The sequence below is a fragment of the Lissotriton helveticus genome, chromosome 3_1 (genome assembly GCF_964261635.1).
Source record: "Lissotriton helveticus chromosome 3_1, aLisHel1.1, whole genome shotgun sequence".
Lineage (NCBI taxonomy): Eukaryota > Metazoa > Chordata > Amphibia > Caudata > Salamandridae > Lissotriton > Lissotriton helveticus.
The window spans coordinates 695,739,664-695,762,362 of record NC_136061.1 but is presented as its reverse complement, the minus strand read 5'-3'; positions in this window follow the sequence as shown (position 1 = coordinate 695,762,362).

The following is a 22,699-nucleotide window of genomic DNA, read 5'->3' as shown; positions in this document are numbered from 1 at the left end:
ACGTTGTTTACCGATCTTGAATAGCGTAAATCCTCTATAGCGGGACTATTGATTCGTACAGTCCAATTAGGTGAGAATTCTGGTACTGTCTGTCCATATATTGGGCCTCCTTGAGGGCCATTTGGTAGATGATATCTTATGTGGTCCATATTGTGCCTTTTGGCAGGACATGCGTGTTGCTTATTCCTTCAGCTGTGATAGAAATAGCCTTTGATTAATGCTTTGCCTCCCTACTTTGTTCTTTTCAGATTCTTAATGCTTACTGTGCATCTTTTTCAACGAAATACTATGAAATCTTTCATCTCTCTGGTTACAGCAACCTGATACTACCACAAGGTGAGACTGAGATTAATTTCTCTCTCTTTGGGTAAGATCATTGCTTGCTTGGAATGATCTGGACCTTTTTGATCCTTTAGATTTGATGACCTGATAATTTTCTAAATGTTCCTTTTCAGTTTTCTATCTCTTGATCATTTCAATCCTTTTCCTTCCGTCTATTAGATATTAGCGCCCTATTTTGGACAATTATCTATCCCACAAGATATGAAGTATGCTATCCCTAGCCATTTAAGATGTACTTAAACATATGAGCATTGGATATATTATGTTTTTTAACGGCAATACTTTGTGGGATGCAGGTGTTTTTTAGAATTGTCCATATTTTAAGTGCTTTGTATTATTAATTTTGGTTCCCTTACTATATTGGTTGCATTTTCTGCTTGTTTGTCTTATATTTTGTTTGGGTTGTCTCTTATTTGAAATTTGTGTGCCATGTTTTCTTCTTTGAACATGTAAATGTGTCTATGTATTGATTTTTGATGATGTTTTGATTATTTGTCTAAAAATCTTGTTTTTTTTACATGTTTGTAGTTATACATGTATATTTATGTTGGCCTTTTATAATTGTTACAGCCCTGACAAAGTTCCGGTGGCACTGGGAAACGAAACGCGTTGGCTGTGTGCCAGTCCTCTTCGCAAAGAAATTCAATAAAAGAAGAATCTTTATAATACACCTTTGTCTTGATTTCAATGTGGTGCACCTTTCTTTGGTTCTCTCTAATTATAAATAGACATCTTTCAGCAGCTGTTGCTGGAAGGGGTTGCACACGTTTTTTAATTTTTGAAACTAGGAGAGTGTAGGTGCTTGACCGTGGTCTGCTGCTGTGTTCATACAAAATTCACAGTCTGTTATAATGAAGTAAGTGAAGTAGTATACAATGAGAGAGCCTAAGTCATTGAAGTTAAAATGGCAAATAAATAAGAAATCACATGTGTCCATTTCCTGAAACAACTCTTATTAAGCATTGCATGTTCTAGAATAAAAAGTATAAAAATAGCACACTTTTTTGCACCTTTTTATATTCACCTTTGCACTTTTTGTAATACATTCTGGTTTATGGCCACCGCTACGGCACCCTCAGTTGCACTTTTGTAGCATGCTAGGTCAATTAACTAAAGAAATTCACAATTGTTCAATCTTCAGTAATGTGTGTATATATTAACTACTACAACATTTCCTGATCTCAGTAGTGTATTAAAGGGGCCATCGTTCCTCTTTGTCTCATAATGGTTAACGTAATTATAGCCAACTGAATCTCTCTCCTTCCCCAATTTCCTTCTCAGCCAACACTTTTTGCAGGTGTTCATATACCTACTGTTTCATTTACTTTCCATGATTCTTCACAATGTTCACATTTATTGCAAATGCCACCTGCCTGACGTATGTCAGTGAGGATAGGTAAAAACACGACGGACACTCCTTTACCTTAAGTCTACTTTAAAGAAATATTTAATCAATTAAAGTTTAAAAATACTTTATGTTTTATTAGTATCAAATCAACTAGCGCCAAAAGCAGCAGGGTCGTTAGGCCTTCTCGCTTCACAGACACTTAAACCGAATTTAAAACCCCATTTGCTTTGTATAATATTTTCCACCCCTTTTTCTTGTCCTCTTTTTTTAGGTCTCGCTTAGGTAGCGCTTGTGCTGTCTCTTTAAGACTTGCGGTTTTCAGGTATGGGCTTGAAGCTCCGCTCATTTTCCACCCATCTTTTCGATTGGATCCTGTTTCTGTCCTTTCTCAATGGTTGCACTTGATTTATTAATAGGCTTAGTAGTCCCTCTTTAGTACTAGCTTTTCTACATTTGTTACCTCCCATGAGAACTGGCCCTTCTACTTATGTTGTTACTCTGTATGTTTTATTGACAGTCTGTGAGCACTAATTTCTTACATGATTTTCTCATATTGCAGGCATGACATGCATTTCTGCAGTCACACCCACTTTTCGACTCTCTGCTGACAGTCTGCTCCTCATCACAGACCTGCCTCCGGGTACTGCGATTTAGGTTTCAGTACGGTGCCTGCTATTATATTTTTATTTTATTTTGGCAGTACCGCACGCTTTAACTATAGCAGCCGTGTTCCTTCCTTTCTTTTTTTTTGTTAGAGCGGCACGCTTTAACTATAGGGGCCGCGTGCCTTTCTTTTCCTCAGAACTTGCACCTTTTCATCCACACTATTTTTTATCTTGGGAGTGCACCTTCCTTTCTTTTTTTGGGGCTGCACGCAGCAGTTAATTAAATGGGGAGAAGAGTTGGCCTAATGGCTAGGGAGGCCTACCTCAAATCTGGGGAACTGGGTTTGAGTCTCGGCAATGACACTGAAGATCCTGTGATTCTGGGCAAATCACTTAATCTCCCCGTGCATAACAAAAATGTATGTAAGCGCTCTGATACCCGATTCGGGTCAAGTTTGCGCTATATTAAACTCTGCAAAAAAAATAAAATAATGACTAGCTTTTCTCCTGAGTTAGGCAGTCACATTAAGGCTTTCTTTGTAGAGTGCGCTCCACAAGATTACACGTAAATACGGAACATCGGATTTAACTTAATTTCAAGGGTTTGTTTTTCTAGTTTTTGGGAGCTCCTGTAGCGGTCTTCTTTAAATTCTTGCCTAAATAGTCTCCTTGACAACCATTGGCCATGTGTCCCTTATTTCTCCCGGCAGTTCCATGCCTGAGCATTGCCTCTCTAGTAGCTACGCGGGTTAGGACTGTTGTGTTCGAGGGAGGAGCAAGGGGTTCTGAGGTGGTTAATGATCTGTGTGAGCTTTACTGTAACACTCCTTTCTGAGTCTGCTGTGCTGACAAAACCCATAAGAGATGTATGAAACAAAGCGACTGGAAACAATGCTATAACTGTCGTGACATTGTTATAAACGTTCAAGATTAAATATATGTAACACTATTGTGCTGACATGCATGGCTGTGGAAGGTTGGAGCTCAAGACGTAATTTTGAGCAAGTTTAGGAAGGGGCTAGGCCCCGGGACTAATTTATTATGTTGCCATAGCCCACCTTTTCCCTCTAATACTACCATCTGCCACTGTATCTCGCGATGCACTCTAAACTCCTTTGAATTTCCTCCTCACTTTGTCCACTCCACTCCAAACAAAAACACAAAGATAAAAGACATTGTCATTTACAATGCCAATAGCTCTAACTCTCATAAATACGAAACCTATTGCAATGTAAATGCTTGGTTATTATTAACCTCCAGGTTTTAAAGCAAGACTTTTCTTTCATTTGTACCTGAATAAAGATATGCACCTTTTTGAAGATAGGAACATTTTTGTGTCTGCTATAAGCGATGCTTTGGTGCAGCACGCCGCTTCCACATAACCCCAGTGGGGAACATTGTGTGAAATATGTTGAATGTGACAGGACCTGTATTAATAGGTAGCCACTCAACAATGTATTTTAATCTTATCACCGAGTTTGGAGTATTATTTGACATGTATTATCTGAAGACACATCAGTTGTTTTTGAAAATTAACAGTAGGTGTTCTATACTACTGGCACACCCCCACTAAATTTCTCTAAATGTTGTAGTGGTACATATGAGAAACAAGCATTGGCAAAATTGGTAGGTCTCAGCACTCAAACCTATTGGATTTGTCAGTGCTTTTTGGTTTGTGATCGATGGCTGCCACAAATGCACGTGGATCTCTACAGCCCATCTTTGGTCGGGGTTATGAGAGACAGGGCCATCTAAAGGTGGATGTCGCAGATGCATGCATATCTATGAAGACCATGTTTGGATACATTTTATTTTCGTTTTACAAATCCCGTTCAAAGATAACCTCCTAGGATATGTGTGCATATGCAGCAGGCGTCTTTGAAAGCATTTCATTTTAATTGTATCAATCCCAATAAAAGATCACAGCTATAGCGTGCATACATTGTGGCCATCTCTGAATGAGATTAGGGTAAAAAAAAATAATGAGCCGTGTGAGATGCCTACCACGAATGCGTGAGCATACGCACGTGCAGGCCATCTTCTTGAATTGGTCAACAAAACATTTTATGAGGGCTACCCACCTAGAATATAGCAGATACTCAAAAACTAGCCTGTGGGCGGGGGGAAGGGCATGAGTGTGCTGGGTGACTTATGGGAAAGGGAAGGGGTGATAAGAGAATGATGGGGTAAATGAGAAGGAGAAGCAGGAGCAGAGAGTGAAGGTAGTAACACAATACTCTCTTCCATGCAGTGTAATGAAAAGCCTGACTTCAGCAATGAAAGGGTAGTCTAACCAATCAAGACACTGCTGGGTCAAAATGCTCCTGGGCGGCGGGACAAACACAGGAGCAGGGAGGAAAGCTACTGAACCAGAGGCTCGATACTGAAATAGTCAATACAGCTACCCAAACATTAGCAAAGGACTCACCCAAAGCTCATTCTATGCATATATAATTTACTGAGAAAAAACAGGCTTGCCACCACAGCTTTCTCTAGCTGGGACCTAAAAATGTCCAGTAACCGGATTACTAGACTAACTTTGTTACACTTCCCACCATTGCAAGAACAAGCCGAATCATCAGTAATAGCCTGTTTACCATGTCCACAGTAAACATACTACCATCTGCTACAGTTAAGCACCAGATGGTAGTTTATGTACTATGGACGTGGTAAAAAGACTAGGGATGACAACGCTTTGAAAAGAAGTAAGTGAATAAGCATATTTTCCTAAAAAGAGCTATCCTGCTTTCTAGTAGTGTGTTTGTGAGAAAAAGATGCACAGCCTTTCGTGGGCTATCCTCACCCCTGTCCTTTGTCTTACCCAGCAGGGACATGTCATCTCCCACAAGGTTTGACAAAACAAAATGTCCTTGCGCCAGTATAAAACAGTTTGAAAGTACAATAAGTTCTAAATCTCTGCAAAATGGATGTGACTTGTGTGTCTTTGAGTTTCATTCGCCAAAGGACAACAGATGTTACATTTGTCCAAGTTCTGTTATTGAATCCAAAGCAAAGTGTTTTTTTAGCCTTCCTGACTTTTTGTCAAGATGCAAGTAAGTAGTTATTTGGGCTGCTTAGAACCTTCAGTTGAGGAGCGACCAAAGCCTTCCACATGGCTACAGTGGCTACAGTGGATCTCGTTATAGCTATTTAACAATCCTTGAAGCTTATGCCCACTTCCGTATGGTTTTGGCTGTGCCATTGTTACTACAAGGTCACACACACAATGTTTTCGTTGGCAGGGGATTTGTACGCCAACTTGTTGCTAGAAAGAAGTGATTGCTTGACTGAAAGAGACTTATTGAGTGGCTTTTCTTCACATAGATGCTACCTATGGCCTCAGTGATTATCCGTTGCTGGATCCGTGAAGAATATTTTTTGATACAGTGTGCATTATCATTGTTTTGCATTAGGAAGCTGCTATAAATAATGTGTGCTGTTCTCATACAATACACTGTCTGCCCTGCTCGTATTCAAATCTGTGACTGGCAAATCGCCCAAATATCTCTGCATGTTATGCCTGATACACTGAGTTACCATGTTGGCCTGTGAGACTCCTTCGCAAAGTTGCTGTAGACTAAGGAATTCTTAAAGCAACACCAAGGCCCTCATTACAAGTGGCTCACTGGTTAGAAGCGGCAGACCCTGAAGCAGAGGTCAGGCCCGGGACCAGGGTTAAATTCCCGATGCGGCAGGGTCTTGGGCTCAATGTCCGCGTACTTGATAATTCTCGCCTCGGTGCCTATTCCAATCATGGGTCCCACTCTGCAACTCTGGGAAATAGCTTGCTTAATCTCCACAACGGCCCCAACAGCGCTGGGATGCCCGGCTTCACCTTGGGGGTGCCCTGGAGGGGGCATCTCACAGGGAAAGCCAGGATGGGTTCCACAGCGGTATATAGCGCCAGGATGCCCCGAGATGGGGTGGCAGTGCGCTTTACAAGTATACACACATTCACATTTACACATTCTCTGGAGGTAACACCACCTAGAGAAATATCATTACAGCAAAATTAGTTTTTGCCCAGCAGTGGGTTTACTTCCCCACTCCAAGGGTTGCTGATCACAATGAATGAAATGTGATACTGCATGTTTCTCCCTTGCCCACCTACAAAAAATATAACCCCTCCAAGATGTGCGAGTGACTCCCGTCCGCGCAAGGTCTTACTTGTGCTTTACCTACCGCACCGGGTAATCAGAGTCTTAGCTGATGCATAACGGCTAGAGTTTATTTGAAAGTGTGACATATAAACATCACATTTTTCTTTGTCATTCGTATGCTCCATGATTTCAACACTGTATCACATTTTAATGAATTGGTCCATAAACTCCTTACAGCACTACCAGCACAGCCCCTGAGTGACTGCTCCCCTTTGGTGTCTAGCTCTTGCAGCCTCCAAGCTTCCCTTGCTAGTTAGATCTGAGTGGGTGGCCGTCAGGCCCGACCAGGGCTTCAAGTGCCTTGAACGCCTGCTGCTGAGCCCAAGCTGGACAATCGCCTGCTCCCCCAGGGCCCCTGCCAAAAAGCATCACAAGGACACTGTTTTTCACAACTCATCATCCTAGGCTACACTACTTTCTTGTCTGTCTACTTTGTGCTCATTCCGCCTTCTTTGCCCTTTCCCCAACTTGCGGCTGTGGGTAGACCAACGTCAGGCGGTCAATGTATGCCTTTTCTTGATCTTGCCCCCTTTCTTATCCCCATGCCTTAGCAGAGCCCTTTGCGCTGATTGGGGGGGTTCAAACCCCACCGGCAAATTGCCTGCCCCTTATTTCCCAGGCACCAGGCTCTGGCTCTTTTTCGCTGGAATTTCTCCTTGCATCCGGAAGGCCCCACCCCCGGGAAATATTCTTCCCAGCCCACTTCATAACCCCTCCCAGACATGCGAATGACCCCCCCTCATCCCACAGCCTTACTCGTGCACCATTACCTACCCCACTGGGTAATCAGAGTTGGAGTCTTAGATGGTGCATAACGGCGGCAGTTTATTTGATGGCATGAAACATAAACATCACATTTCTCCTAGTCATTCATACACTCCATGATGTCAATACTGTATCACATCTATAAAATTATCAAATGTTGATGCATTGGTCCATAAACTCCTCATAGCACGTCCAGCACAGCCCCCTGAGTAACGCCCACCCCTCCCCTTTGTGGTGTCTAGCACTTGCGGCCTCAAGTTGACCACAAGCTAGCCAATCGCATGCTCCCCCAGTGCCCCTGCCGAAAGGTATCCTAAGGACTCTGTCTTTCATGGCTCATCATCCTGGGCTAGTGTGCTTTCTTGTCTTGGGCTAGTGTGCTGTTTCCGCAATGCTGCCTGTGGTTCCTCGACCTTTGGTAGCTCCCTCTTGCTCCGCTTTATTATGAAAATCGCAACTGCCCCAGCTCCCCTACCAGGTTAGACAGGAACGTATACATCCCCACCCCCATCAGATGAATGCTTGGAATATATGATTTTTCAACGATTTCAAGTTCCACGCATGGCATAACCACGCGAATTTTACATCGCAAGTGGCTTTACCACGCTGGAATTTACAACGAAGGATTGTACCACGTCTTACCTGCACGTCTTTCTCCAGCAGCCCTTACTTCCATCTACCATGGAAACAAGCGTCAAAACACGTCTTCCAAAATAAATAAAGGACTTCTTTTTTGACGTACACTGCATGTCTTTGGGGGAGGCTCTTTCCTTTTACTTCATTAATACCACAGAGCGTTTTTTTTTAAATCTAACTCGCTCCTTAATTGTTGTTATTTTTTGGGGGGAGACCCCCCCAGCCCCCCTAGCCCCCCTCCCAACCCTCCCCCAGCACGACTGGACGGAATACCACGTCTCCCCCCAACCCACGCTGAACGTACTTTCGTGGTATAGACGGTCGTGGAAGGCACCCACGTTGAAAAAACGTTTGCGTGGTAAGTGTACCGTGGTAAACGTTATGCGTGGGGATGCCTTCGTAGTAAATGATGTTTCCCGTCCGATGTGTAGTACCCCGATGTCTTAAGATTGATGCGGATGTGCCTCATGAAACCCCACCTTTTCCCCTTGCAGACTTTTGCCATAGAAATATTCTGCTGTCTTCTAGACCTTTCCAATGCTGCATGGTTCTGTGCTCCCCACCATTCGTGCCACGATATGACCTCAGACCAAATGAAGTCTGCAGGATAGACCAGCCTTGCGAATTCTGTTAACCCGGATATCATGGTCCCTAATAAGTCTTTCCTCCCCAGGGTTGCAAGATTTTTCCCCCCAAGGTGCACCAGGAATGTACCCGGCCTTTCTCTCTGCCCTAGTGTTTCTTGGACAGTGGGTAGCAGGTGAGACCATCGCATGCACAACTGCCCCAGCCATGTCACAGATGTGTTTTGCAGCCATGTGCCTTTGTAGTCCTTGCGCACCTCTGCCCACCTTTGAACTCTCGTGATGTACATATGACCCAGGATCCGACCTCAGTGCCCCTCTGCATGGGTGCGTGCTGTGGGAGAAACAAATTCATAACTCGTTGTGGGTCATATGTAGCCTTTAAAGACCCCTGACACCCAGCGACCTACCTGCTTGATGCACTCCTTACTTAGCCTACTAACAGCTGCTCTGGTCGCTGCCCCTAAGCGAAATGAATGAAACCCAAGCTCCTTGGCTGGAATGCCCGATTTGCCTATTGCCATTCTCAATACTGCTGAAAACTGGAAGTGGCTTAAATACGACCCATCTTGATGTCTGAATACTGGTCTCCCTCCGCATATTCCCCACACCAAATAGTCTTGCATGAGACAAACCAGGCAGCATGCCTTATCCTACAGGCAATCCAGCCTGGAGCTCCTCCCTTTCCCTTCTTGATGTGTTTTGGAATGACGTAAGTATACTGTCATATGCCAATCGTCCATGTGGACGTCCTCCCCCGGCAAGCACGCTGACCCTGGGTTATTATTGGAAGGGGCTACCAGCTTGCTCACCCTGAACACCCCAAAGAATGCCAAGGAGAATGCTGCTCTGAACAGCACTACCTCAAGGTTCTGCCCGCAGATAACGTGAAGCACCTCAAGCAGTTTTGTCAGCACTGAAAATTCAATTTCCCATCTTTGATCTCTGCGCCACATTTCAGTGGCGTAACAAAGGCACCCCCAGCCCGAGCAGAGCAGAGGGGCTGAACTCCAGGGAGCTCCCTTAGTGCAGTATCCTGGCCTGAGATCTCCCGATTAAGGGGTCGATTACGATGGTGGACGGAAGGACGACCGCCGTCCTGGAGTGGGCGAAAAAACACTTTTTTCTGTCCGCCTGCCGCGGACCCTCCGTCCACCATATTATTATGGGAAACACTGTCAAATTTCCATCTGCGGCGGAAGAGCACGCACCGCCGCGGAAGTACACCCGACCTCGCGGCGGACGCACCCAATCCAAAGACACCGCCGTACGGAATGACGTCTCCGACCGTCCTCTAAATCACGATGGCGGAAAACACACATAAAATTGCTGCGGAAAAACAACCTGCCTGAACACGGCGGACTCACCACAGCGGAGATACACACCACAAGCAGATCGCCGTCATGGACCCAGCACTACACGCATTTCCGATACTCTTCGTGCTCCACCACCAGCAAGTCATGGCCCATCACCAACGACGACGCAGGTACGCCAACACACCAATTGACGTCGGAAGGGGAATACCTTCCAGGGCTGTGACGTAGGGAGGGGGAGTGTCATGTTTGTGAAACTGCCTTTACGATCGCACCAACATGTCAACAATTCAAGTACACAACCAGGAATGACAATGACAAACCACGACACATGATTGACTTGCTTTATTAAACATAATATTGGTATAATCGTACACCACCCAAGAGCATGGGCACTAGGTACAACAGAGCAGGTACATCAGAGGCAGAACATGAGGGCACAATGCAGTATCACAACAGCAACAGGGCAGTGTTTGCAACAGAGCAGGTACATCAGAGGCAGAACATGAGGGCACAATGCAGTATCACAACAGCAACAGGGCAGTGTTTGCAACAGAGCAGGTACATCAGAGGCAGAACATGAGGGCACAATGCAGAATCACAACAGCAACAGGGCAGTGTTTGCAACAGAGCAGGTACATCAGCGCCAGCACTTGAGAGGGCACAATGCAGTATCAGAACAGCAACAGGACAGTGTTTGCAACAGAGCAGGTACATCAGAGCCAGCATATGAGGGCACAATGCAGTATCACAACAGCAACAGGGCAGTGTTTACAACAGAGCAGGTACATCAGAGCCAGCACATGAGGGCACAATGCAGTATCACAACAGCAACAGGGCAGTGTTTACAACATAGCAGGTACATCAGAGGCAGCACGTGAGAGGGGCAATGTGCATCAACAGTCCATTGCACTGAACAGGTACAGCAGAGGCAGCGCGTGAGAGGGGCAATGTGCATCAACAGTCCATTGCACTGAACAGGTACATCAGAGGCAGCACGTGAGAGGGGCAATGTGCATCAACAGTCCATGGCAAGGCACAGGTACAGCAGAGGCAGCACGTGAGAGGGGCAATGTGCATCAACAGTCCATGGCAAGGCACAGGTACAGCAGAGGCAGCACATGAGAGGGCACAATGCAGTATCAGAACAGCAACAGGGCATTGTGGCCAAGAGAGCAGGTACATCAGAGGCAGAGCATGAGGGCACAATGCAGTATCAGAACAGCAACAGGGCATTGTGGCCAACAGAGCAGGTACATCAGAGGCAGACCATGAGGGCACAATGCAGTATCAGAACAGCAACAGGGCATTGTGTCCAACATAGCAGGTACATCACTGGCTACCCAAGTACATGTGTCAAGCGACCCGTCACAAGGACAATAATAATCTCAGGGTGGTGACATTCGTCAATCTACACACAAAGTAAAATGACATGTGAGTGATGGCAAATAAACCTCACACCACATAATCTGGTGGAGTGCTTGAACTACTCGCCTCGGACACACTTCCAGCACCAGAAACTGGAGTGTGAGACACAGCCACCGATCTACTGACTGACACATGAGCCATTGACCCAGACACACCACCAGCACCAGGAGTTTGAGACACAGCCACAGCTGTAGTGACTGACACATGAGCCATAGACCCAGACACACCGCCAGCACCAGAAACAGGAGTGTGAGACACAGCCACCGATCTACTGACTGACACATGAGCCATAGACCCAGACACACCGCCAGCACCAGCACCAGCACCAGGAGTTTAAGACACAGCCACAGCTGTTGTGACTGACACATGAGCCATAGACCCAGACACACCGCCAGCACCAGAAACAGGAGTGTGAGACACAGCCACCGATCTACTGACTGACACATGAGCCATAGACCCAGACACACTGCCAGCACCAGAAACAGGAGTGTGAGACACAGCCACAGATCTACTGACTGACACATGAGCCATAGACCCAGACACAATGGCAGCACCAGCACCAGGAGTGTGAGACACAGCCACAGATCTACTGACTGACACATGAGCCATAGACCCAGACACACTGCCAGGACATGTCCCTGTACACTGACCAACAAATACCATGCCTGCATCTGACACATTAGAGTGGCGGACACACACAGTGCCAGTACCTGCAACAGGAGAGGGCACAACTGACACAGTGCCACTGCATGATGCATGACAGCGTACAATAGACACAGTGCCACTATCTGACACATGAGAGTGAACTGCAGCTGACCTATTTGGACCACTGAAATGATGAGCCACAGGGCTGTATGGGCCAGGAGGCAGGGTGGCCCTGGAAGCTGGGGAAAGATGTGCTGGAGCGACATTGAGGTGGTCAGGTGTCACTGGTGTGTGCCTCCGTTTCTTTGTGAAATGTTGGGGCACCCCGGACATGACTGGGCTGGTAAGTGGAGTGGCATCATCAGACATCAAAGTTGGATCATGTGCTTGTGGTGGTCTGCTCTCTGGGGACGTGCTGGACCCTGCCTGCCGTTTGCTGTGGGCCTGCCTTCTGCCCTCTGCATCATGTGTAATGTGGGATGCAACAACAGTGTACTCCTTCCTCTGCTTCTGCGGGGCGTGGATGGGAGTAGAGGTATGAGGGGACTCCACCGCTGACACATGTGTTGTACGTTCCTGAAACATCAGCCTGAGTGCAGCCAGGGGTGATATATTCCTGTGCTTGATGGAGCTCGTGTCCATGGGAGAACCCTTGTCCATGGGATGTGCCTTGGACGTGGGAGGTATCCTGTCTCTGGAATGTCCCTGATCCCTGGGCGGGGCCCTGTCCCTGGGTGCAGACTTGTCCATTGTGGTGTCCCTCTCCTTTGAAGCTACCTTGCCCTTGGGAGTGTCCCTGCTCTTTGGAGGTGGCCTTTCCTTTGTAGTGTTGTGGTGACTATATTTGGTCAGGCAAAATATCATTTTCCTCAGTGTCCTTGTCCTTGGGAGTGTCCCTGCTCTATGACGGTGCCCTTTCCTTTGCAGTGTCCTTGTCCTTGGGAGTGTCCCTGCTCTTTGGAGGTGCCCTATCCTTTGTAGTGTCCTTGTCCTTGGGAGTGTCCCTGCTCTTTGGAGGTGCCCTTTCCTTTGCAGTGTCCTTGTCCTTGGGAGTGTCCCTGCTCTTTGGAGGTGTACTTTTCTTTGCAGTGTCCTTGTCCTTGGGAGTGTCCCTGCTCTTTGGAGGTGCCCTTTCCTTTGCAGTGTCCTTGTCCTTGGGAGTGTCCCCGCTCTTTGGAGGTGCCCGATCCTTTGCAGTGTCCTTGTCCTTGGGAGTGTCCCTGCTCTTTGTAGGTGCCCTTTCCTTTGCAGTGTCCTTGTCCTTGGGAGTGTCCCTGCTCTTTGGAGGTGCCCTTTCCTTTGCAGTGACCTTGTCCTTGGGAGTGTCCCTGCTCTTTGGAGGTGCCCTATCCTTTGTAGTGTCCTTGTCCTTGGGAGTGTCCCTGCTCTTTGGAGGTGCCCTTGCCTTGGGAGTTCCTTTTGTGGGGGACGCCTGTGTAGCATGTGAAGCTATTTCCCCCAACACCCCTTGATGATCCTGTGTGTCAACTCCAGTGTAGCTCACGTCGTCTTCGGATAAAGATATCCCAGTCCGAGGGGATGGTGTCTGTGCCCTCCGTGCCCTGCCTTGCTGCCTGTGGCTGCTCCTAGTGAAATAACCTGAATAAGAGGCCGGGTCTGATAAATCACTCTCCCCTGAAACATCAAGAGGTGTGGATGGTGGTACAGAAGTAGCACCCTGTCTATGCGACTGTACAATGGCTGAAGACACAGTGTTTGCCAATGACTGAACTGTTCTGTGGAGATCAGCAACATCGCTATGCATCTCCTCCATGAATGCCACCACCTGCCCCAACTTCCTATCGTGGTCTTGGAATGCATTGATCATGTTGGTCTGCCCTACACACAGCTGTCGCAGCAGATCTACTGCCTCAGCACAAAGTGCACTTTGCGACACAGGGGCAGGCTCCGCGGTGCCTGCACCGAAGGCAACTCTGCTCCCCCTCCTCTGGCGAGCACGAGCAGTACATGTTGCAGTGGGTGGCAGTGTGGGCCCTGTGTGCTGTGTCCCGACTGAAGGTGTTGATTGCCCACTCCCTGTCTGTGACAACAGTGCTGACTCACCAATACTTTCTGAGGATGAGGACGATGGTGTCTCCACATGTGAGTCCTCAGGGACGGTTCTGTCCCCCTCTCCGTGGCTGCCCTCTTCAGTGTCAGTCTGCCTGTGTGTCATCTCTGATCCGGATGCATTGCCACCACTCATCTCCGTCGTCTGTGTGTCAGTGCCCTCGGCCAAAGCTGGAAGAGAGAGGGAAGAGATGTGAACCTAAGTGCCACACTCACGTACTAAAGATTACAAAGTCACACCGTTCCTTACAGTCGATTGACATGTAGCACCCATCCTGGACACGAACCACCCCTACCACACATCATCACATCATAGATCCGTGGGTGTCTGTGAAACATGTACATCATACAAACAGGGCAAGTGCATGCAGGCCACCACACATGTTGCCATGGGAAACCAGACCTCAACGGCATGTCCTGGAACCCTCAAATACAAATCACCTGGTATGTCCACCTGGCGGACATGGGTGCTACCGCTCACTCCGCTAATGCCACCAACATGCAATATATGCAAAAGATACGCACCACGGATGTCAACACTGTGTCTGAGCATGAATACATGCATGCACTCACAAGTTACAGACACCTACAGTCTGCTTACCGCCAGTTTGCTGTTGATCCCCTCTCAGCCGGGCGGACAGCTCAGGATGCGTCACAGCAATTATGCGGTGCATTAGAGGAGTCATGGTACGTCGGGCAAGGCGGACTGTTCTTGGAATGATCCCCAGTGTCATCTCCGCAACATTCTTGCTCAGCCTGGATATTTCGTCCCAGCGCTTGTGGCAGTGTGTGTGTCATCTATTGCACACCCCCACTGCCCGTACATCACGTGCTATGGTCCTCCACACGGCCTTGCGAAGGTGCAGCCTCACCTACCAGGATGGGAGACAAGAGGGGAACGTCAGTGGACTGTTTGACATTCATAAACATTGCAGAAAAACGTATCTTAATGCATCCATGCGCAGTACAACACATGTGAAGGTCCCACAGCACACCGCCAACCTTGCAGAAGCAATGAGTCAGTGACCACCTCATGCCCACCAACATGTTACCCACTTCACTTACCACCTGTCCGGGGGCGCCGTTCATAGTGGCTGAGCACACCGTTCACAAGGACGTCCAGCTCCGCTGCGGTGAAGGGACGAGACCGGATCTCTTGCACTCTCGACATTGCAAGGTCCTGGACTGTGGCACTACAGCAGCAGTTGTTGGATAGCTCAGGAGCAGCAGGTGGAGATGACGGTCGCAGGCAGCAGTTGTTGGATAGCTCAGGAGCAGCAGGTGGAGATGACGGTCGCAGGCAGCAGTTGTTGGATAGCTCAGGAGCAGCAGGTGGAGATGACGGTCGCAGGCAGCAGTTGTTGGATAGCTAAGGAGCAGCAGGTGGCGGTGACAGTCGCAGGCAGCAGTGTCTGGAAGCAGTGAATGTGTGCAGAAAATCTTCACACATATATAGGGCCCAGAGCTCATATCAGTGGCACACGTCTGAAGCAATTGGTTTTCCCTTGATGCATCATTCAAAAAGAGCCAATGACTCGCACTGGTGTGGCGTTGCACGGCTTCCGCAATGTTTGAATGCGCTTACGCGCAACGCGTAACCTGTTCCCATTGGCTACATGTGCACAGACCGTCACGTTCACACACTCAGCATGTGCGCGCTACCGCGATGGTGCATCATTTGAAAATAATCACTCACTGGCGCCGCTATGGCGGTGCACGCATTCCGCGGGGGCGGTGCAGGCCAACACATACCTTTGTTGATGCAATCTGAAATGGCAGCCACCGCCAGGACTGGGCGGTCACCCACCGCCAGGACTGGGCGGTCACCCACCACCAGTCCAGGCCAGTCACCCACCTCCAGTCCAGGCCAGTCACCCACCGCCAGTCCTGGCGGTGGGTGACTGGCCTGGACTGGCGGTGAGTGACCGCCCAGTCCTGGTGGTGGGTGCCGCAATAACACTGTAAGGGGGTTTCTCAACTGCCATTTCAGATTGCATCATCAAATGTATGTGTTGGCCTGCACTGCCCCTGCGGAATGCGTGCACCGCCATAGCGGCGCCAGTGAGTGATTGATTTCAAATGATGCACCGTCGCGGTAGTGCGCACATGCTTTTTGGGGTGTAACCGGGATGGTCCTTGACCATACAGCATTTGTCATGCTTAATTGCTGTGTAAACGGTCATCCTCTGTGTTGGTGGAAGGCGTCCCCAGATGGCGTATGTACACACACTGCATGTCTCCGCACACATGTAATCTTCTTAGTTGTACATGTGTGTCAGGACATGTCCGGAATGCTGGAAGAATATTGATGTGAAGTCTATGGCCCGTGTCCACGTGCGACATTCATGTCCATTTGTTGCATGTGTGCTCATACTGTTGACCTTGCCAGTGGTTAACAAAGGCTAGTGATGTGTGCCCAAGTTGCGTCAGATGTGCATGGCGACGTGTTGACGTTTGGGTTTTGGGGACACACGTTTACATTTCTACACATCTACACAGTACCGCAAGGGTGTGTACACACATTCATTAGCTGTTGTGAGTGTGTGGTTTGTGTGTGCAAGTAACAATGATGTGTGTGTACATGCATTCTGTGTATGCGTGTCTGTTGTTGTGTGCCCATGCATGTCAGCTGAGGGGCCATTGTAGGTGTGTTGATGGGTGCATGAAGACAAGGAGGGTGTGTTACAATTTCATGTTGTGTGTGCACGTACATGTGTGTCTGTGGGGACGCTTGTCCACATATGGGCCCTCAGTCATGTGTTGTTGCAAGATGTTTGAACATGTGTGCACGTTACATTGTACATGTTAGCACACAGGATGTTCGTTGTGGTTGTACATTGTGTGTGTAGTCAGCTTTATTGCCTTATATATTGGACTGGTCACACATATTGTCACTGTCTGCAACATGTATTATTAGCATTGTGTTGGTCAAGATGTGATAGTGTTGCACAGCTATGCGTTGTTGGTCATTTGACATCTGCTGCCATCTACACCCACACAGGAGGGCTCCAAATGTGCATCGACCATACACTGTGCTGGAGGACATGGTTGACGAGGAGGTGATCCGCAAATACCGGCTTGACGGACTGAGATTGCAGGAGCTTGTCACACAATTGACACCTCATCTGCAGCCACGCAGGACATATCCTGGAGCTTTCACACCCACAGCAAAGGTGATGGCGGCACTTCATTTCTTTGCAACTGGCACTTTCCAGTACACAGTTGGTCATGCCGGAGGGATGTCACAATCCATGTTCAGCATGGTACTGCGGGATGTTCTGAATGCCATGATGCTTTACAAGGATGATTACATCCATTTTCCACGTCCGCCAGAGTTGGCAGCAGTCAAAGGGGACTTCTATGCCCTGGCCCAGTTACCACACGTAGTGGGTTCCATTGATGGGACACATATTGGTCTCATACCACCCCAGGCACGTGAAGCTGTATATAGGAATCGGAAGCACTACCATTCGATCAACGTGCAAGTGGTGTGCCTGGCTGACAACATCATCTCGCATGTGTGTGCCAGATTTCCCGGTTCCGCCCATGACTCCCACATCATGCGGAGCAGCATTGTCCCCCAACTGATGGCTAATCTGCGTCCAGAACGTGCGTGGCTTGTAGGTGAGTGTGCTGAAAGGACAATTGTGTTGTCAGTGTGTTGTGAGGACAATTGTGTTGTATGTGTGGCATGGTGTTCCCACAACTCCTGGTAATGAAATTTGTGTCTGTCATCCCCCCACCTAGGCGACTCTGCGTACCCAAACCGTCCGTGGCTGCTGAGCCCCTTCAGGAATCCTACTTCCCCTGGTGAATTGCGTTATAATGATGCCCATGGGAGGACACGTCGAGTGATTGAACGTACTTTTGGATTGTTGAAGTCTAGATTTCGCTGCCTGGATAAAACCGGAGGGGCCCTGCCATACTCACCAGGCAAAGTATACAAAATCGTGATTGCCTGCTGCATGCTCCACAACCTGGCCTTGCGCAATAACATTGAACTTATCATGGACCCTGAAGACCAACAGGTTGCTCGGCCTCCCATCCCACCCATGTTGACTGATGAGGATAGTGGTGAGGAAGAAGGTGTGGACCAGAGGTGTCAGCTCATTGATCGCTATTTCCCTTAAATGTGAGTAACTACCGCTTGTGCAGCCAGACAATGTGTGATGTATGTTTGGTGGTGGAGTGTGGATGTGGTGAGTCTATGATGCCTGTTCTGGTATGTTCTGTTTGCAAGTGTGTGGAAGATGGTGTACATGCAATGCTCCCTGATGTGTGTCCTGTGATCCGCTTAATTGGCGATGAGTGTGGTTTGTGGGATGTTGCAGTACAGTGTGTTGTGATGGGTGTGAATCTCTTTCCTGACCTGTGTTTGTTGTTCTCTCATTATCCCTAGGTCACTCCCACAGAGGCATGATTCTCAACAACATTGATCCCTGCACCTGGTAAGGTTACATTCTAAGACAATCATGTGATTAAAACATGGAGGCCACACATCATTGAGTGTTTACGTGATGTTTATTTACAGGTTGAGGATTAATGTTGGTGCATATTTACAAAGAAGTGTTGGTGGGGGAGTGAGAGTTGAAGGTCATGGCAGATGAAACACCGTGGGGATACCACGAAGTGTGATGTCCAGCTAGTCCAACAGATGTGTGGCAAGGCTTGGCATTGTGGGACAGGATAGTTTGCAGGGTGAATGGCAGGCTCAGACAAGGGTGAAGTCATTGGCGCCCCCTCTTAGAGTGGGTAGATGGGGCAACACCACTGCTCTCACGTGGATCCAGCCTCGGACGGCCCCTCCGTCTTGGAGCCGGAGCGGAGACAGCTGTGGGGGCAGGTTGGTCAGGGGCCACCTCCCTGTCCGTGGGCTCAGGTGTGGGTGGCGGTAGTGTTGGTGAGCGGTCCCGCTGGGAACTTGGGTGAGGGGTTGGTGGTGTGGCGCGGTATAGCCAGTCCCTCCACCGAGCAGTTTGCTGGCCCATGAGGTCCACAATTTGGCCTAGGCGGGTATCAATAGACCGCAACAGATTACTGCTCTCTTGTGAGTCTTGGTGGGCCCGATCAGACTGTGCCTGCGACCACTCATAGGAGGCATTGACTCTGGCAATGGCTTCCAGGGTTTCCGCGCCTGGATGGGGTGGGTGTCCTTCCCCACCTCGCCTGACAACTGCACTCCTGGTTGTGAGCTGTGCCCTCACCTGTGTCCTCTCACGTCCTCTCTCCCTGCTTGCCTGGGATGTTGATGGTCCATCATCGGCCGATGGGTCAGGCAGGGTGGCACAGGCAGGAGTGGTGGTGGTGGTGGTGGCTGCACAGCTCACAATGGCAGCTGTTGGTGTGGTGACACAGGCCGAGGTGGTGGAGGCAGTGATGTCCTGGGAGCCTGATGGCCCTGGTAGTCTGCTTGGCCCCGCGTCGTCCTCTGCGCCTGAGCTGGCAATGGGCTCGTCTCCAGAGAGTCCATGCTGTGAGGGGGCGACTGGTGCTGGCGGTTGCTGCTTTCGCCAGTCAAGTTGCGATCACCTGAGGGACAAGATTATCATGATCAATGCTGTGGACATGACATGTTTTTGGTACCAACACTACAAATCAATGACCTCTCGCACACACCCCACCCACCTCTCTCACACACCCCACCCACCACCACCCTCCCTGTGGACATGGGGCCTGTTGGGAGTTGTCGTGCTGGTCTCTCACACACCCCACCCACCACCACCCTCCCTGTGGACATGGGGCCTGTTGGGAGTTGTTGTGCTGGTCTCTCACACACCCCACCCAACTCTCTCACACACCCCACCCACCACCACCCTCCCTGTGGACATGGGGGCCTGTTGGGAGTTGTCGTGCTGGTCTCTCACACACCCCACCCACCTCTCGCACACACCCCACCCACCACCACCCTCCCTGTGGACATGGGGGCCTGTTGGGAGTTGTCGTGCTGGTCTCTCACACATCCCACCCACCTCTCTCACACACCCCACCCACCACCACCCTCCCTGTGGACATGGGGGCCTGTTGGTAGTTATAGTGCTGGTCTCTCACACACCCCACACACCTCTCTCACACACCCCACCCACCACCACCCTCCCTGTGGACATGGGGGCCTGTTGGGAGTTGTAGTGCTGGTCTCTCACACACCCCACCCACCTATCTCACACACCCCACCCACCACCACCCTCCCTGTGGACATGGGGGCCTGTTGGGAGTTGTCGTGCTGGTCTCTCACACACCCCACCCACCTCTCTCACACACCCCACCCACCAACACCCTCCCTGTGGACATGGGGGCCTGTTGGGAGTTGTCGTGCTGGTCTCTCACACACCCCACCCACCTCTCTCACACACCCCACCCACCACCACCCTCCCTGTGGACATGGGGGCCTGTTGGGAGTTGTAGTGCTGGTCTCTCACACACCCCACCCACCTCTCTCACACACCCCACCCACCACCACCCTCCCTGTGGACATGGGGGCCTGTTGGGAGTTGTAGTACTGGTCTCTCACACACCCCACCCACCACCACCCTCCCTGTGGACATGGGGGCCTGTTGGGAGTTGTAATGCTGGCTGCTTTGACAACATGCAAGGCTGGGAAGGTAGGAGGCAACATTTGTGTTTGGTCATGGTGTGTGCATTTGAGGCCAGGACTTCACATTTGGATGAATGTGTGGTCCACATGCATGGATTGGGGCCAGGGAGATGTGTGTTGGCAGTTGTGCATGGCAGACCATGGCAGTGTGATAGTGGTGATTGGTTTGTACTTACCAGCCTCTTGTCCCTCCTCGATTCCTTCCAGGCTCTCAGGGTGCAGTATGCCCAGCACCTTCTCCTCCCATTCTGCATATGGTATGGGCTCCTGGGGAGTGCCGCCGCCAGTGTGGTGTGCCCGCAGGTCGTTCTTCACCCTGATGCCTTTCACCCTTGCCTTGAGGTCGTGCCACCGCCTCTGGATCTCGTGTTTGGTGTGTGGCACGGTCCCTGACGCATTGACTCTAGTCACTATACTGTCCCACATGTGGTTTTTGGTTGCCAAGGTGGTCTGCTGGACTAGGTTGACGAAGAGATGTGGTTCGACACGGATGATTTCATCCACCTTGACCTTCAACTCACTGTCTGTGAATTTGGGGTTTTTCTTTGGTGCCATGGTGTGTGATGTGCAAGGTGTTGGTGGGATGGGTTGTGCAGGTGTGTGGTGTATAGGGATGGTGTTGTGTGGGTTTGTGTGGTGTGTGTGTTTGTGTGCAGGTTGTATGTGTGTTTGTGTGTGTCTGCTGTTCGTGGTATTGTGGCTCTTGCTTGCAGCTATGCTGTGATGCAAAGGACTGTGGTAGTGGGAGGGATTCTTTTTATACTCTGTGTGGTGGTGGTGTCCCAATGGTTGTTAGCAATCAGGTGTTCTGTGGGTGTGGTGATTTTGGTGCATTTTTTGGTGCTTGGGGGGGTGTCATTGGGACGTGTGGTTCGTGGGGGTGCGTGTTTCAGGTGGTTGGGTGTTCTGTTTGGTGTGTTTTCTATTTACTTCCGTCTGCCATTTTGTAATCGGTTTGACGGCAGGGATGGTGTTTGTGTGGTCCTTCCGTAGTCATGGTCCGTTTTCCGAAGTATTGTTTCCGCGGCGGTGGAGGACGGCAATGAGTTCCGATGGAATGGCGGAGTTATCCTAATCACGTGGCCGGACCCTCCGCAGGTATGGCGGCGGTTGGGCCTGTTCCCGCGGTCATGTTCGTCCGCGGCGGTGGGTGTTCTTTTGGTTCCGTCCGCCGCAGACGGTGTTTGTTGTGTTCCGTCCGCCGCGGTCGGTGTTTGATGTGATCCGTCCGCCGTGGTCGGAGTTTCTTGACTTGATTATCCTAATTGCAACCGCGGATTTTCCGCGGTGCGGTCGGGAGTGATTTTGCCGCGACCATGGCCGACGGTACCCGTTTCCGTCCGCCATCCTAATGAGCCCCTAAGTCCGGAAGGGGGCCCCTTCATGCACTTTCCAGGGGGGAACCCCTCAAGTTTTGTTATACCCCTGCCTCAGTTGCACCCATTTCTGAAAGACCCTGGCAAAGATATCTATTCAAAAAATGAGGGAATTAAGGGTCTCCAAGCCCCATTACAACCAGGAGTATTAGAATACCACACAGGGACACCAGTCCAACCAATCTTAGGAAGCTTGACTCTTTGGGCCACGTTGGGGAGAACCTGCCTACTAGAAACCCTCCAGACACAGTGGCCATTATGTATCCCTTGGAACCTACCTCGGACAGAACACTTGACCACAGAACTCAAAGCCACCTTGGAAACAAGAATACGGCAAGCTTCGAATTCTAAGGCCCACTATCTTAAAAGGTGGTAATCAATTGGGGGGACAACTAGACCAGCAAACAGACAGTTCTAACATCACAAGCATCCAGCATTATTACTTGCACTCCAAAAAACCCAACAACTGAACTGAGTGGAGAGTCAGGTAACAGCCCTAGAAGATCGGCACAAAGGCCACCAATGGGGCACACACAAGGTAAACATACGCAAACAAAAGAACAGATAGATACCTGTCACACCCCTAGGAAAAAGCAATACCAACCACAGAGGCAGCAATGCCAACCATACCCACCAAAGGATATTACACCTTGAAGCAACTCTGAAACATGACGATCTAGCTAAAGATCTAAAAGCTGAAAGCAAAACCCTCCACAGGAAGGGAAAAAGTGTCACCTGCCTCAAGAATAGTTAAGAGCGTACAGCGTTTCTCAATAGCTACAAAAGGATCTATAGTACGGGGAGCGGAATCAAAAGCACAACTAGCCTTTACAAA